The 7153-nt window shown below is 43.9% G+C and overlaps 1 non-coding gene across 1 annotated transcript; it reads right to left on the bottom strand.

The window, feature by feature from the left end:
* Window positions 1-458: 458 nt before the first annotated feature.
* trnaw-cca (transfer RNA tryptophan (anticodon CCA)) lies at window positions 459-530 on the bottom strand. Its single transcript has one exon. It is a non-coding gene; the product is annotated as a tRNA-Trp (tRNA).
* Between the last annotated feature and the right edge of the window lie 6623 nt (window positions 531-7153).

Raw genomic sequence — 7153 nt, forward strand, 5'->3', positions numbered from 1 at the left:
GTTCCATTTACAGAAGCCCTGTAATTCAGCTACTATTCACACCTATCCAATGTATTCACACCTGGTGCTTTCAGAAAACAATGGAACGTCCAGCTACCCGGGCCCCCTCCCCAGACGGTCAACACTTGCGGCTCCCCCATCACCTCTACCACTCAGTAAAGCTCACAAATTTCTCCATGTGCCTTCACACCTCTTTCCATACTTGAAAGGGATGTAAACAGACTCTCTAAGACACAGGACCCACGCAAAGCAGCTGGGCCAAATTCGGTGCCTCCATCCACCCTGAGGCACTGTGCTGATCAGTTGTCTACAGTGTTCACTGACACCATCAACAACTCACTGGAGACACGTCATGAGTCATGGACCTGAATTTCTGGACAGACGGACGAGTATGCCACAAGCAACTAAAAACCTCCTATTGGAAGGGAATCACAGGCTGCAGTCCTCTCACTCTCGGCTGACCTTGACGTGATTTGAACACGCAACCTTCTGATCTGGAGTCAGATGCGCTACCATTGCGCCACAAGGTCCCACAAACCTGCCCCTCTGCTCAAAACTTCTGAAAATCTCTGAGAAGCCAGACCATCTTTCCACACAAGCAATTTTTCTGCAACTGGAGGTTGTTCAACTTGTGAATGCAAAGAGGTTGTGCCAAAGACGCATGTCATTTCAGACCATGCATGTCAACATGCACACGTAGAATCTCTCTTTATACTTGAAAGGTTCTCCTCTTTGAGAAAAGAATACAAATCGAGGTTTGAAGTGCGCTTGCAGTAGTCAATCAAAGGCCTAATATAGTGTCTGTCATTCAGTGCTCACGCTCTGATGAGCTTTGCAAGCCAGCTAGACAAATTCTTAACAATGCATATTTGTTACTGATGCTTGTCAGAGAAAGACAAAGTCCTTGGACAGTGTCTAAAAATAAAAGACCTTCCTCTCACACACACCTAAAAAGTGATTGCTCAGAAGGGAGTGCTTTTGTACGTGATGATCTCCTGTCTCAAACACAAGCTGCTCTGGAGAGGCTCCTTGTGCCGTCTGCACCAAAATGCTATTCATGGGGGTAGGAGACCAGTGCTGTCAGCCTTGAATGAAATCTTACCTGACTAAACGACCTTACACTTCACACACAATGGTCTCTTCAACGACTGTTAAGTAACACCCAAATACAATACTACAGCTAGAGCCCAGAGTCACAACTTATAATAAGAACAGCTGCATCCATATACAATCTCTTCATGAAGTTTTTTTGTCAAGTGAGTTCTCGAGTTTTCCGAGCTTTTTCCTTTAGTTTTGCTTTAATATTTATCGCTTTGAGTTAAGTTTCTTTCTTTCTTTATCCTCCTAAGACCCGAGCTCTTCCATGGCATGCATTTTTAATTTCTCTTTGATGTTTGAGGATATTGGGACCCGATGAATGTAAAAACAAAGAATTACCAGATTTGATTGAGGTTTTTTTGACAGATTTTTTTTTCTAAGAAAAATGAGAGCCACAAATGAGAATATTCATTCAAAATTTCAATAGAACAGTGGCATTATAATGCCCTCGTAAGTGGATATCATCCCCTTGTCTAGCAAAATTTAGTATTCTGGTCTAGACCAAGGGTTAGCAACCCTTAACACCGAAAGAGCTGTTTGGACCCAGTTTTCATAGAAAAGAAAACACTGGGAGCCGCAAATACTTTTTGACATCTAAAATGAAGATAACACTGTTATTGTTTTTTTTATCTTTATGCTTTATAAACAACTAAAGTTTGTTGCTTATGAAATACAAGAAGTGCTACAGAGAAATTTTTATTTTATTTATGTAATGAACAAATTTTGAACTCTTAAAAAATATAACAAAAAGGAAAGACACCCAGGTGAAGGTCTCTTTTAAATGAAAGCTTAAGCTGAAGTTAAATCATTCATATAGCAAACAAAAACTGTAGTGAGCCGTCACCCTTATATCACCTTTGGGATTTCGCAGCCTGTAGCGGAGCCTTGACCTGAATTTAAAAAATAATTGGAAAACAGCACTATACTACTAATAATTGGAAAATAATTATTTGCAAAATATCTGCATAAATATTTATTTTACGTGGTTAATGTGTGCGGCAGAGCGTGGTCTGCAGTGCTGCTGCAGGGGAGGCGGACGCACCTAAGCGGCACCCGCAATCAAGCCTCGCCGGCTTAAAGTTTGTGCTTTCTCTGCTGTCATGTTGGTGTGTACCGGGCTGTGAGCTGCAAAACCACAGCTGGCTGTGTGGGTACACCAACCATGTGTGAAAAGTGGTCAATAAAGAAAAAAGCATGTTCATGCAAACATTGTCGGGTCTGCCGTGGTATATTTACAATGGGACACCTGTTCCTGAACCTCTGCGCAGGGCGCCTGCAGACCGGGGCTGTACGAAGTCTCTAGTAAGCTGTCATCTGTGAGGCGTGAGCTGTGTTTGTTGTTACCATAGTTCATGGAGGAGAATAGCTGCTCACATATGTATGTGGCTCCGAAGATCCATCCTTGGCCTACCTGGGGTTGAAAGTCTCGATAAATGCATGGCATTTCGGCGGGTATGGTTTATGCAAGTGTGACACTTATTTTGAGCGATGAAAAATAATAACATAATTTTACTTTTATGTTTCAAGATCACAATGAACTTCCAATTTGACCACAAGTTAAAAAAAAAATAACACAAATAAAATACACTTCAGTTAAATACTTATAATTATTTTCCAAACCACGTGGAGCCGCAGTATAAGGACTAAAGAGCTGCAGGCGGCTCCGGAACCGCATTTAGGGTTGCCTAGACCCCTGGTCTAACACCGGATGAATGACAGTTTCCTCATATCTTCTCTGTTTTTAAGAGACCTTCCTGTTTGAATGTAACTCAGTTACTAGTTTGGGGTAGAGTGCTTTTGCAAAGTTTCCTTGTTTCTTTTTGTTTTTATCATTTATCGTTTCCTCATTTCTCCTCTTTAGAGTGGTTTCACCTGCTTCTACTTAGTTCCTTGTGTAATTATATTCCAAGTGTCATGACTTATTGCCAGTGTGAAGAGGTGAACTTCCCATCATTACAGGAAGAGTTTGTTTGTTATCTGCATTTCTTCAAACATACGACCCAAAGGACCACACCATCTCTATAGTGGAATATAAAATGGGACGTATAATATAATATAATATAATATAATATAATATAATATAATATAATATAATATACGTTTGTGGACAAGGCTCAACGGGCCGAACACTCTAAAGGAAAAGAAAGACAACGCAGGAAATTCTACACCTTGCTTTCAAGAACATTCACTCCTCAGTCTGAACCTACACAACTCAGAGAAGAACACACACCTGAGGACAGTCAGGAAAAATGGGTGAAGTACTTTTCAGACCGGAATCTCACTGAACCTGAAGAGAAAGTGTTAGCCATAGTCTTTTTACTTGGTTCATTCAAGTAAGAAGTTCAGTTCAGAAGTTTCTGAGCTAATTTTGTTTTCTCCTGAATTTCCAACAGCACCCCAAAGAAGGTGACAAGAAGACAGTCTACACACACTTCACAAACCAGCAACTGCAAAGTTAATTTAGAGGTGATTTTATTTAACTGCTGTATGACACAGTGTCTCAAGTATTTAAATACACTGTATATGTGTATCTGTGTATTCTACCAGTAAATTAAGAGGGCTTAAGTAGTGAGTGGGAGGCTGCCTGGTGGTATGAATCAGTAGTTTCTGCAAACAGAAACAACAAACTAACTATGAAATGAATGTGAACCAGCTCATTCTAATAACTGTGGCTTGAACACTAAGCTTTTTAAGTGAGAACCTTGTGAACACTGGACAGTTTCCTCATTACTTCATTTGACATCTTTACTTGTTACTTGTGTATCTTTTCCTTGTTCCTTGAAGTGTTCTGAATGTTAGTTCTTATCATAGTTTAACCCTTTAAAGCCTAAACCATGAGATAATTGCCAAAAAACTAAAATATTTTGCAAGTGTGTATTGAACCTTCAAAAAATTCAAAAAAATGAAATATCAGTTTGCATATATGACTTGTTTTGCTACATTTCTGTGGAATTTATTGCTCTGAATTTGTTTATTTTACACTTCTTCTATGATCTGTGAGCTTCCTTATACATCATTTATGAATAAGATTACATAGACAATTAGCATTGCTAAGAGTACAGCAAAATATTAAGCTGCAACCCAACAGAACAAATAAAGGACATGCTCTAAATTCAAACAGAGGTTTGAAGAAGTAACAACCCAGCAAACAATAGGCTAAATGAAAAATGAAGCTCTACCAGACTCCAAAATAACTTCCACATCTGGTTTGGGATCTATGGGAAAGATATGTCTGTGTAGGTTCTCAATCAAGTTCAAGTTCAAGTTCAAGGTTCTTTATTTGTCACATGCATAGTTATACAAGTATAACACACAGTGAAATGTAGCCTGACACGCTCCTTGACTTGTGCAAAAAATGGGGGGGGGGGGTGTAGAGGAAGAACATTTTATATATATATATATATATATATATATATATATATATATATATATATATATATATATATATATATATATATACATATATCCTGCGCAGTATCTTAGCTATTCCCAGGACTGCGCTCTTCTGGACAGAGATCTCCGATGTTGTTCCCGGGATCTGCTGGAGCCACTCGCCTAGCTTGGGAGTCACCGCACCTAGTGCTCCGATTACCACGGGGACCACCGTTACCTTCACCCTCCACATCCTCTCGAGCTCTTCTCTGAGCCCTTGGTATTTCTCCAGCTTCTCGTGTTCCTTCTTCCTGATATTGCTGTCATTCGGAACCGCTACATCGATCACTACGGCCGTCTTCTTCTGTTTGTCTACCACCACTATGTCCGGTTGGTTAGCCACCACCATTTTGTCTGTCTGTATCTGGAAGTCCCACAGGATCTTAGCTCGGTCATTCTCCACCACCCTTGGGGGCATCTCCCATTTTGACCTCGGGACTTCCAGGTTATACTCGGCACAGATGTTCCTGTACACTATGCCGGCCACTTGGTTATGGCGTTCCATGTATGCCTTGCCTGCTAGCATCTTGCACCCTGCTGTTATGTGCTGGATTGTCTCTGGGGCATCTTTACACAGCCTGCACCTGGGGTCTTGCCTGGTGTGATAGACCCCAGCCTCTATGGATCTTGTGCTCAGAGCTTGTTCTTGTGCTGCCATGATTAGTGCCTCTGTGCTGTCTTTCAGTCCAGCTTTGTCCAGCCTCTGGTAGGATTTCTGGATATCAGCCACCTCCTCTATCTGCCGGTGGTACATACCGTGCAGGGGCCTGTCCTTCCATGATGGTTCCTCGTCTCCCTCCTCTTTCTTGGGTTTCTGCTGCCTGAGGTATTCACTGAGCACTCGGTCAGTTGGGGCCATCTTCCCAATGTATTCTTGGATGTTCGTTGTCTCATCCTGGACTGTGGTGCTGACACTCACCAGTCCCCGGCCCCCTTCCTTCCGCTTAGCGTACAGCCTCAGGGTGCTGGACTTGGGGTGAAACCCTCCATGCATGGTAAGGAGCTTTCTTGTCTTTATGTCAGTGGGTTCTATCTCCTCCTTTGGCCAGCCTATTACCCCAGCAGGGTACCTGATCACGGGCAGGGCGTACGTGTTGATGGCCCGGATCTTGTTCTTACCATTCAGCTGACTCCTCAGGACTTGCCTGACCCTCTGCAGGTACTTGGTGGTTGCAGCTTTTCTAGCGGCCTCTTCATGGTTCCCATTCGCCTGCGGGATCCCCAAGTACTTGTAACTGTCCTCTATGTCTGCAATGTTGCCTTCTGGTAGTTCAATCCCCTCAGTTCTGACTACCTTCCCTCTCTTTGTTACCATCCAACTACACTTCTCCAGTCCGAACGTCATTCCAATGTCATTGCTGTATAGCCTGGTAGTGTGGATCAGTGAATCGATGTCTCGTTCACTCTTGGCATACAGCTTGATGTCATCCATGTACAGGAGGTGGCTGACAACTGCTCCGTTCCGTAGTCGGTATCCGTAGCCAGTCTTGTTAATGATCTCACTGAGGGGGTTCAGGCCTATGCAGAACAGCAGTGGGGACAGAGCATCTCCTTGGTAGATCCCGCACTTGATGGTGACTTGTGCTATGGGCTTGGAGTTGGCCTCTAGTGTTGTACGCCACATCCCCATTGAGTTCCTGATGAAGGCTCTTAGGGTCCCATTGATCTTGTACAATTCTAGGCATTCCAGTATCCAGCTGTGGGGCATTGAGTCATAGGCCTTCTTGTAATCAATCCAGGCAGTGCACAGGTTGGTCAGTCTGGTCTTGCAGTCTCGGCTGATTGTTCTGTCTACCAGTAGCTGGTGTTTTGCGCCTCTGGTATCCTTGCCAATTCCTTTCTGTGTCTCGCTCATGTATTGACCCATGTGCCTGTTCATCTTAGCCGATATGATGCCTGACAGGAGCTTCCATGTAGTACTGAGGCAGGTTATTGGTCGGTAGTTGGAGGGGACCGGTCCCTTCTTGGGGTCCTTGGGGATCAGGACCGTCCGGCCTTCAGTTAGCCATTCCGGGTGTCTCTCGTTAACTAGCAGCTGGTTCATTTGTGCTGCCAGACGCTCGTGGAGTGCAGTCAGCTTCTTCAGTCAGTAGGCGTGAACCATGTCGGGCCCTGGTGCTGTCCAACTCTTCATACTGGAGACACTTTCTTGGATATCTGCCACTGTGATGGTTACTGGACCCTGTTCAGGGAGGTCGCTGTGGTCAGCCCTCAGATCCTCTAGCCACTGAGCATTGCCGTTATGGGTTGCATCCTTCTCCCATGTGCTCTTCCAGTATTGCTCCGTCTCCAGCCTTGGTGGTGCTGTTCTCTTATTGTTCCCTTGCCACTGAGAGTACACCTTTGCTGGTTCTGTGGAGAACAGCTGGTTTATTCTCCTGCCTTCTATCTCTCTGGTGTACCTCCTCAAGCGGCTGGCCAAGGCTGTGAGTCTTTGCTTGGCAGTTTCCAAGGCCTCAGGTATGGACAGCTTGCTGTATTTCTTAGGCACCTTATTTGTCGCACCTTTCTGCAACTCCGTTAGTTGGCTAACCTCCCTCCGTGCTACTTTGATCTTGCCCTCTAGCCTCCTTCTCCATGGAGGGTACTGCCCCTTGTGGCTGTTCAACTTGTAGCCAAGCAT

The sequence above is a fragment of the Mchenga conophoros genome, linkage group LG23 (genome assembly GCF_057382185.1).
Source record: "Mchenga conophoros isolate Kocher_MC1m ecotype Shallow Benthic linkage group LG23, M_conophoros_male_GT1.1, whole genome shotgun sequence".
Taxonomy (NCBI): domain Eukaryota; kingdom Metazoa; phylum Chordata; class Actinopteri; order Cichliformes; family Cichlidae; genus Mchenga; species Mchenga conophoros.